The 11,347-nt window shown below is 34.9% G+C and overlaps 1 long non-coding RNA gene across 1 annotated transcript; it reads left to right on the forward strand.

The window, feature by feature from the left end:
* The first annotated feature begins 360 nt into the window (after nucleotides 1–360).
* On the forward strand, nucleotides 361–945 carry LOC135962073 (uncharacterized). The gene is made up of 3 exons (XR_010576624.1): nucleotides 361–600; nucleotides 666–786; nucleotides 853–945. It is a non-coding gene; the product is annotated as an uncharacterized LOC135962073 (long non-coding RNA).
* Nucleotides 946–11,347: the final 10,402 nt, after the last annotated feature.

Consider the following 11,347-nt stretch of genomic DNA (forward strand, 5'->3'; position numbering starts at 1 on the left):
TCCCGTTATTGGCCTCAAAAGATGAGCAGTTAGTTGTGTTCACAATCACAATAGTTGTATCATGCAATTTACAACATACAACTACATTGTGAATTGAGCAAATATATTGTAAATCATAATATAATAGAATAAGAATTAATTTAAAAGGTAAACTGTAGACTTTAATAATTAACTATAAACTTTAGTGCAGCACAGTGGGTTTTAGCTAGTAGTATTAATAAAATTTACATTTTATAAAACATGTCTAATTTTTTTTCTTCTGATGCTTTATTTTAGGAATAAGTGTTGAGTATTTTGCAAATTTATTGGTGGCAACATTGTTTTAAAGAAGACTGATCTGCACGATACAACTTTTACAACAGCAAACAAGTAATTAACAAATTCTTATCACTGACTATTACTCAAAAATAATTTTGAAACAATAAAAAAAAACTAATTAGATTTATGTTTAAACACAACAAAACACCATTACATCAGTTAGTTGGTGTCTAGTATTTCGCATTGAAAGAGCAATGAAATTCTGGATTCTAATAAGTCTAATTTGCGGCCTCATAAACGCAAATAGGGCAGCAATGTCTACAGGAATTTTTACAGATCCAAGTAAATATAATAATATTTTAAAGCCTGTTTAATTAAATAATTGTTTTTATACAACTAAATTTTAGAGTACCCAGGTAAATGTATTGTGGACGATGTGATTATGTCGCCTGGAGAACAGGCTAAATATCCATTCTCGCTCTGCGGCCGGATGTTGTGCGGTAATGAGGGTTCCGTTGTTTTCCATACGTAGGTATATAATATTTACTGGAATATGCTAATAAATATAAATATTTTATATGCTAAATACTATAGATGTGGTACCATAGGCCCACCAAAGGGTTATAAGCTGGGTGAGCCCATTGAGCCATCAGCACCATATCCGATGTGTTGTACAAAGTATTTTATTCCCATCGATAATGAAAATGAATTAATGTAGACAATATTTTAAGAAAATATTACTTATTTCTTTATTAAATATGAGAGCAGTGTGTGATTGTATGTCAATGAATGGAAATAAATAATGAAAAAATGTTAAAAATTTATGACTGCTCGTTTGAATCTTGTTTGTAAATTAATCTCTTAACCTTTCGGTGGGTATTGCCAAGAATTTGTTATTATAATACTTATATGTAGTATGTAGTACATTTACAAACTAAACAAAAAACCAAACTAAACTAAATACTTTAGATTCTAAAACTAAGTAACTAAACTAGGAGTATGTTTGCAAGTATGTACTTAGTATTCATATTGTTGTTGTTTTTTTTATTTATAAATATTTCATAATTTTAACCAATTCATTCCACCACAAATACAATATCGAATGACAGAAAACACATACAGACACATGAGGGAAAAAAATAAACAGAGATTTACAATTTTTGTGGCTGATTACAATTGAATGAACATTGGCTGCTACGAGCAATATTTTCAATGTTTTTTTTTTTGTATTCCCTCGAAGCAAAATGAACGTACTAACTAACCAATATCATCATGATGGTGGAGAGGAACTACAAATGGAAATGGCAGCGAAACAAATGAGACAAAGAAACGAAAACAAACCAAAAAACAACAGAAGCAAAAATAAAAATTCGAAAAACAAATAAAGCGACACATCCATCCAACCATCCATCCATTTTACACACATTCATGGATAAAGCGGACGGAATTGAAATGGTAGACGACATTCATTGGTTAAGAAGAAGTCAGCTTTGTACGAGTGTGAGTTTGAGTACGTAGGTAGTCAAGAGATTGTCACCATATCTGTTGGCAAATGTGTCTGGCTCAGTGTTGTCATTATGGCTTGTTTTTATTGTAGTAGATTGTAATTCGAAAAATACGTAAAAAATAATGAAATTCTACGATCACTCACAAATAACGATCACAACAAAAGTATGCAATTACTGATATTTTTATGAAAATTTTAATTTTTCAAATCAAACGCGCCAAGTGATCATTCAAAATTGAAACCACTGAGCAGTGTTAGATGCCTAAGGCTTCCAAAATCTCTTGCACTTCCAATCTGCGATCGGCCAATACAATATCTTAATTTATGGACCTGTGTGTCCATAACGTTCGGCATCTTCCGTGCTTGTACGGCCACAAAGAAATTCAGTAAACCACTTTTTCACCATTGAAAATAACGTTGCAGAGTTCCCATAGTATCTATCAAACTTAGCCTTGATTTTAAGTTTTGGTTTTTTCCCTAAAAAAATAACGCTTAATGGTCACAATAAATTCTCTTTTTTCATTTTCTCCTCAAATCACGCGGTAGTCTGCTATCAGTGGCTGTCAAACACTAAACGACGCAGCTTGTTCATTGCCCATTCAGTAGGGTATTCGAATTATTCTATTTTTCTCTTGTTCGAATAAAACGAATAATTCGAATAAGAGATTTTAACTTGTTCGAATAATTCGCTCACACGTTTAAAATTAATCGAATTATGCGAATAATTTAAATTTTTTTAAAAACATAAAGAATGAAGTTTTGATGTCGGTTTTTTAAAATTTTATTGTTAAAGAAAAACAAAAAATAACGTTAAAGTTAAAGTTAAAAATCCAAGTATTGATAATGCTAAAAAACATTCGAAAACAAAGTCCATCATTAAATTTTCATCAGAAATATTCTGATCAGATTAACTCCCAAACAATCTACAAAACAATTGACTAGCAAACCCTTTAGTTTCCGTTTGGAGCCATGCTTTAAAAACTTTGAGCTAGTTGGACATGATCCTGAATTCAAATACAATATAAACGTATTAAGAACTTTTTTATGTCGTTTATTAATTCGGGTTTTAAATTGAGTAACTAATTCTTTAGTAAATTAATTATTCAATATTTCTAAATTATTTATAACAAATTGTATTATACATCAAGCTCTGTCAACGTTGCCGAACCTTTGCTTAATAAAGTGGTCTTGGGGAATTACACAATAAAGGGAATCTGTCCAAAGTTTGATATCATTGTCAGTGAACGTGGCTAATTTGAAGTCAGGCCGTGCAGGAATGATGCATTTACAAATACGCAAAAAGTTTATTGCCATGTTAGACAAAGATCTTCAACGCTGTTCAAAATCATGTATAAGACGAACTCCATGCTTTTCATGCAACAAAACGTTAGTTTGCAATATTTGTGTTTATCATTCGATTTATTAAATAGTTTACAACACTTATGTACGCGGTTAATAACATCAGTTATATACATATATTTTAAGATCATGGCCTTCATCTATTTCAATGTAATCATTATAAATTTCATCCTTAATATCACTTTCGACGACCGATTCAAAATCACATTCTCCATCACGTTCAACTCCACTTTAATCTAAGTTAAAATTTTGATTATTAATTGCGATTCTTCTAATATTTCGCCAGCTAAATAACAAATAAATATTTTATTCCGTACCTTATATTTTTTATTTCTATGGGAACTGCTACTACTACTAGGGGTTTTATCTCCACTCTTGTGGAATCTTGCCATTAATACATTACTCATGAAATTAGATTCCATGAAGTGTAAAACTGTTGCATATGCTGATGATGTTGCCGTAGCTGTTTGTGGGAAACACCTGGACACATTATCACAATGCCTACAAACTTCACTTAGTACACTCAGCCAGTGGAGCACTGCTAGTGGACTGGGTGAGAATCCTGGGAAAACGGAGCTTGTGCTTTTCTCCAGAAGGTACAAAATCCCCTCGTTCCCACTACCGCGCCTTAACGGAGTGGAACTTAAGCTCTCGGATAGTGCAAAGTATCTGGGAATTATTCTAGACTCTAAGCTATCCTGGAGCCAGAATATTCATGCGAGAGCGTCCAAGGCTGCAGAAGGGCCATTGGGAGTACCTGGAGAATAAGCCCTAGGAATGCGAAATGGCTTTTCGACATGGTGGTTAAGCCCATACTAATGTATGGAGCACTAGTTTGGTGGGAGGCTCTAAGTAAATCCACCTACTGTGGGATAATTGTGAGAATCCTGCGAATATCTGCACTAATGATTACGGGTGCGCTGCGCAGTACTCCGTCTCGTGCTCTGTTTGTAATGATGCACTGGCTACCGGCTGAGCTAATGGCCATAAATTCGGCGGTTAGGTTAAGTACTGTAGGAGCATAGAAGTCCAGATGTACTGGCCATGCGTCTATTTTGGGTAGTATATCTTATCTCCCTGTTAATATTGATTACTGCACTCCCTTACCCTTTATTGACAGATGGTTCTCTGTGTCATTGGCGGGCGAGTCTCCTTTCTCTATGGACACGCTTGCCATATACACAGATGGCTCCAAGTCTGCGGATGGGGTGGGTGGAGGCTTTTATATTCCCCATCTTCAGAAGAGGGTGTGTTTCAGGCTACATGACCAAAGTAGTGTAATTCAAGCTGAGATTTCAGCGATCAAAAGGGCGGTACACTGGATGAAGTACTATAGGCTATTTGGTGTGAATATCCGAATCTGTACCGACAATAAGCCTGCTATCAAATCCCTATCTGGCGTCTAGTCGACATCCAGATTGGTAAATGAATGCCGGGTATCTCTTAATGAGATGGCGAGACATTCTAACCTGGAGTTATTCTGGGTGCCTGGTCACACTGGTGTACCTGGCAATGCTATTGCGGATGAACTGGCCAAAAGAGGCTCACGTCTACAAATTGACGAGATCGATCACTTGGTCGGTTTACCGCTATCTTGCTGTAAGTCAACCATACAGCGTAAATTATTTGAGTCTGCTCAGCTCAGATGGTCTAATTTGACAAATTGCTCGATATCGAGACTCACTTGGCCCGTATTTGACCATCATAGGTCGATGTCCCTCACGGGGCTACCTCGGGCTAGGCTACGAGCTCTAATATCAGTGCTCATGGTGCATTGCTTGATAGGTGCGCATGCTAGGAGATTGAATACTCCTGTAGGAGTTGCCATGATGAAGACGAGGATGAGACGATTGAACATCTCCTCTGTCTTTGCCCTGCTCTAGCAGGGGTGCGGACTGCGACAATAGGTAGTCCATTTTTGCACGGTCTAGCGGATCTATCTACTTTGGATGTCAGGAGGATGGATTCGTTTATTCGTGCGTTAGGTTGGTTCGGCATTGAACCCATTTCTGACATGTGAAGGACCTCTTGAGGCCCTGAGCATGATCCTTAGGGTAACACAAAGGAACCAATTTAATGGACCCAAGTGAGCTGGTCGATAACTAGCTGCCTTTATAACCTAACCTAACCTTTTATTTTCATTGCTTCAAGTCCTAAGTTAAAAATGTTTAAATATTTGTTTTTAGAATTGTAATTTCTTGCAATATTTATATATTTATAGAAGGAGCTATCGAAACACTCATCTACAGTGATCGAAAGTCCATTTGTCTTTAGTTATTTGTCGAATTTCAGAAACAATACAATTTTCGTGAGTCATTATTACTTATTTAAATTTGGAATTATGAAAAATTTTAAGCAATTTATAAAATTTAAATATATATGTATATGAACATTTATTCGTCATCATTTGCATTTAATGTTGGTTAATTTGTATAACAAAATAATTGTGGCAACAGTGGTCTTGGTATGTAAACTTAGCATTAAAGGGAAGGAATAAAATTCAAAAGTAATGAGCCCCGGGGAATATTGTTTATATGTGAGATAATCTGGTAACTGCAGTAGACTGGCTACAAGTTAATGTTGTCAAATGTCCCGATTTTTTTGTTTGTTCCGTGTACCTTTTTAAAATCCCGCCGTTTGTCATTTACATATTTTGAAAATTAATTTTGTAAAAATTTTGTAAAAATAAAACTGGCAACTCTTCACCAAATGCTTTGAACTATAGAACACTGGGTTGAGAATTAGTATGTTGCACGAAAGAACAATGCAACTGTCCCAATAAGCAATAGGAAGAGAATGTACGAATATTGACCATTACAAAAAACTAAATAAAAAACATTGTTGTAATTACTAAGGATTAACCCATAGTGAGGAATATATAATCTATACAATCCCTGACAGCCAAAAGGAAGTTCGACATCTAATACACAAAGATGGATGTTCCAAACATTTAATTTTAAAAACTAATCAATTCACATATGAAATACATTTAATAACACCGTATAGCTTTATATTATTAATTTTGTATCTTTATTCATTAATTGCTAACGAACAAATTATTAAAAATTTTTTGGTTTATATTGTATTGGGAAGCTACTGAAGCAGCAATTTCAAAACATTTGCAAGCAGCAGGAGGATTCATCCAAAAACAAGAAAATTGCGTACCATACGAATTGAAGCTGAGAGACCTTGAAAGATTTTGTATGTCAGAAATGCTGATTGTTATAAAAGAAACCGAATCATTACTCGTGATGAAAAATGGATCCATTACGATAAAGCGAAGCGTTGAATATCGTATGTGAAGCCCGGCCAAACAGAATCGGCTCCAAAGCCAAATATCCATAGCACTAAGCAAATAATCTGTATTTGGCGGAATCAAAAGTGTCCTATCTGTTATTAGCTGCAAAAATCTGGTAAGACCATCACATCATCTGTACCGAACGCAACTGAATCGTTTGAAGCGAGCATTGGCCGAAAATCGCCCAGATATGTTTATTTAGAAAGAAGTGATTGGGAAGTTTTGCCACACCTGCCTTATAGACCAGACCTTGCCCCGTCCGACTATTATGTATTTGTTTCGATCGATGCATAACGCTCTCTCTGGGATACGCTTCACTTCCGAACAGAGTATCCGAAATTGGCTTGATCCGTTCTTGGCCGCAAATGATGAGCAGTTTCTTTTGGCGCGGAATACATTTGTTGCCTAAACTTTTGTTTAGGGAATGCTAAGAAAAAGAAGGCAGTTGGCAGAGGCCTTATACATTCGGTGAGTTTGAAGCGAGCATTGGCCGAACATCGCCCAGATATGTTTATTTAGAAAGAAGTGATTGGGAAGTTTTGCCACACCTGCCTTATAGACCAGACCTTGCCCCGTCCGACTACTATGTATTTGTTTCGATCGATGCATAACGCTCTCTCTGGGATACGCTTCACTTCCGAACAGAGTATCCGAAATTGGCTTGATCCGTTCTTGGCCTCAAATGATGAGCAGTTTCTTTTGGCGCGGAATACATTTGTTGCCTAAACTTTTGTTTAGGGAATGCTAAGAAAAAGAAGGCAGAGGCCTTATACATTCGGTGAGTTTGGTATCAAGATCTGCTTTGAACTTTCCAAAAAAATCTTAGCGACGAAAAGAAACCAATGAGACCTGTTCAACCAAATTAACTTAAATCACACCACATAGAGCTTCTACAGATGCAGCAAAAATAAAGATAACTATTTTACAACCCGACTTTCGCAAACGTACGTTCTTCTGCCAATGTTAGGCATGTATAGGATCAGCACGATCATAAGAATTTGAAACTTTTTCTTCTAGCTTCAATAACATCAAAGCGAACCCGTTTGATCAATTAAATTATCCTAAATTACATTACATACATATTCTACGGATGCAGAAAAATTAAAATAAATATTTTGCAACGATCGGGGAAATCGTATATGCGGCATTCTGTATTTGACTATCGACGGATACGACCTCCATTTAACCCGACTTTTACAAGCTTTCGTTGATCTGAACGATAGGCATGTTCAGGATTAGCACTTTTGTTAGAATATCAAACTTTTTATAACAGATTCAATAATAGTACAGTTAAAAATGTACCTAAAAAAATCCTCAATTACAACAAGTTTAAATAGGATAACAGCTGATCTCAGTATCAGAGAAAACATTCAACCATAACTGTAAATTTCTGTATAGTCTGCGTATAATGTAAATCTCTGTCCATTCTAACCCCGACTTCGGGGGTTAAGAAATAAGGAAGCGTGTGCTTCTTAACAGAAGTTTCAATGTGTGGGTTTTGTTGGTGTTGCCGGCAAACAAGACGATCAGTAGTGGTGAGTGGTTTATTGCTCATGCCACCTAAGTTCGGTGGTGTGTGTGTGTGTGTGTGTATGACCGTCTCTTCGTCAGTCTGGCCAAACAGACTTCTTAAACTTTTTCATTCATTTTTTCTGGTTACCACTTTTTTCATACTCATTCTGCCTGCCGGTATCTGATGTCGTCCAATAATGTATGATATTGAATGACAATGAGTAGAACAAACAAACACTTTGGGACAAGGGGTAGTAAAATAATAAACAATAAAACAACAAACTAAATAAAAACTGATTTGTATGACACTTTCTATGTCAATGGATGGATGTACTATGTAAGTGTGTGTGTGTGTAAATTGAAGTGCTGGAAAAGGAAGGGAAGAAGGAGGGATTTAGTTGTTTTTCAATATTGAGCTGATTCAACCACTCACTACCCAGCAGTTTTACAAGTTGCCAATGTATCCCTTAAGGAATCGTAATTTTCAATAATGTCTGATCACTTGGCAGACTCCAATTTATATATTTTGAGTCATTTGACAGGTATGTGCTCTTTGTAGTGCAGAGAGAAGACAGCTGGTTACTTTATACATCCCTGGTAATTTAGCGTAAAGTCAATTGTCACTTAAGTGTATCTAAGTAATCTAGAGTGTAGTCACTTTAAATGTTCATTTTGTACTGCAATTTAGATTTATTCCAAGAAGAAATAATTAAAATGTGATAAATAAGCTTTCTTAAGCTTCAATACAATTGTCATAGACATAAAGAGTAAGTCAGAAAAAACGTATGCAAAATATCTGAAGGTTCATCGTCACAGTGTTTCAAAAGCCATTAAACAGTATAAGACTTGGATCAGGAAGAAGAAAAGTTCTAACAGATATTAATAAGGCAAAATAAGTCAAACAACTCTTTCGAAGAGCACCGAACACTTCTATCAGATAAGCAGCTTGTAAAGTTAAATGCTCTGATTCGTTTGTGCTTAGAGCTGAAGCCAATGCTGGGTGGAAGTCGTATAAAGTTCAGAAAGTTCCAGATCGCAATACGGTAAAAAAATTTGGAAGCAAAAAAACAAATGTAAAAATTTAGTTCCAATTTTATAATATTCGGATATGGGCATTTCCCCTGAATGGTCTACCAGGATCGAAAAATAAAATGTTGATAATCATCGTGTTTTATTTTTTATAATTATAAAAAACAAATGGTTTCATAGCATATCTCAGCTGTTTTAATTGAGAAATTTGGGCTTTAAACTGGAAAATTTTATATTTTCTTTTTAAGCTAGTTCTAAAGACATTTTTATATTTAATTATGTTACATGTAAAAAATATATTATGTTTGCACTCTTTCTTCAAAATCACTCTATTACAATCAATTAAGAAGAGAAAAGTGTAAGGAGAACAAAAAAAGTTCGATTAACGGTTAATTTTTACTTTGTTTCTTATCTATGTTTTAATCGTACGTTCGCGACCGAAAACATCATTTTATTGTAATTGCTTTGCATTAAACGTCAACTGGAGCCAGACAGAACACATTTTAATTAAGTTCGGTGTCACTAATTTGTAAATAAAAAAAAACTTCTGGGTTACAATTAAATAAAGTTTTTTTTTATTTGCTAAATTTTGTACGTTCGTGACCATAAAGAATGCATTTATTTTCTTAACACGTATCAGAATGATGCATTCGATCTTCTGTGACTCAGAATAACTTTCTGAATCGATCTGAAACGATGTTCGTCCGTCCGTCTGGCTGGCTGTCCATGTTATCCTTGTGCGCATAGTACAGGTCGCAATTTAGAAGATATTTCGATAAAATTTGGTACATACAATTTTTTCGACCCAAGAACGAAGTCTATTGAAACTGGGTGAAATCGGTCCACTATTTCACATAGCCTCCATACAAATGTCCGAACGAAATTGGACTTTATCGGTCATAAATGTTTAATTTATATAGGTATATCGTTCCAAATAAGTTTTATATATTACGAATTCATGTCACCAAATTTTATTATGATTGATCCATTCTTAGTCATAGCTCCCATATAAGACCCGATGCACTTTAACGTGCATAAATCTCCTAAAAACATTGGTATACACATAAAATTCAACATAAATAACTTTCATAAAGACATAAATCACACGACCTAATTTCATGGTGATCGGTCAGTAATTGGTCATAGCTCCCGTATAAGACCCTCTACGAAAATTACTCACGAATATAAATTATTGAATTTTTAAAAGAAAAATGTTACTTAGTGTAGGGTATTATATGGTCGGGCTTGACCCACCATACTTTCTTATTTGTTTGTTAAGGAAATTTGAAGATATTTATGAGAAAATGCATGGTGATAATAAAAAAACATGTGGAAAAAACGTACGTTCGCGACCAGTACGTGCGCGACCGGTACTTAAGCCAATTAAACAAAAACCAATTGAGATATTTTATTGTATAAATACCGGATAGGGAGCTACATTAGTATATTTTTAAAATAAATTAATCACTTTTAAATATTCCGTTCCATTTCGCAGATTTTTTCATTTCACTACTGTCAGCTAAAGTTGACTTCTATTTTGCGTACGTTCGTTACCACATGTTTATAACTATCATTATGAAAACGTAAAGTCGATGGAATACATATTTTGTACTAAACACAGAGCTACCAAAATGCTATCGAATCGCCAAAAAAATGCTAGGAAAAGTTTTTTTCTATATTCTCAATCATCAAAAGGACATCAAAAGCGTACGAACGTACGTTCGTGACCCCAGGAAATGCCCATATGCCATATTGTCTATATTAATGACTTAGTAATCCCTATATAGATCAAAAATAGGTAAAAAAATCGAGGCTATCGCTATTGTAGGCGAATTTTCTCGATTTTAAATAGCAACCGAACCGGGTCTATAGCGAATATATTGATGTATGAATCATGCATGTAAGTTATTTGGGGGCTATGGAAAGTTGATTTCAACGGACATACAGACATGGCTATATCGACTCCGCTATCTATGGATGATGAAACTTTTGTTCTGTCAGACTTTTCATAACTTCCGGGTCAATATTTTTATGTGGCTGATGGACAAAAACCGCTTTTACCTTTTTTTAAAACAGCACAGATTTGGCATCAGTTAAAGTTTATTTTCCAAACATACGTATCAGTTATGTAGCTAATCCAGTAACTTAGGTAACTGACTCCAATGCATTGACTACTTTGGACCAGCTACCAGGAAGCCTCTTTGTACTCTTTGTATTGACCACCTGCTGGAGCCACAGAACAATAGGTATTTTTTTGAGCATTTAAAAATTTTGGGAAATTGATTTTTTCTAGAAGATTTCAACCCAAATATTATAAAAATACCAAAAATTCAATTTGTAAAAAAAGTTCGAAAAAGTACCTTTTGTTTTGCTGCTCCTCAACT

This window comes from Calliphora vicina, chromosome 1, assembly GCF_958450345.1.
Source record: "Calliphora vicina chromosome 1, idCalVici1.1, whole genome shotgun sequence".
Lineage (NCBI taxonomy): Eukaryota > Metazoa > Arthropoda > Insecta > Diptera > Calliphoridae > Calliphora > Calliphora vicina.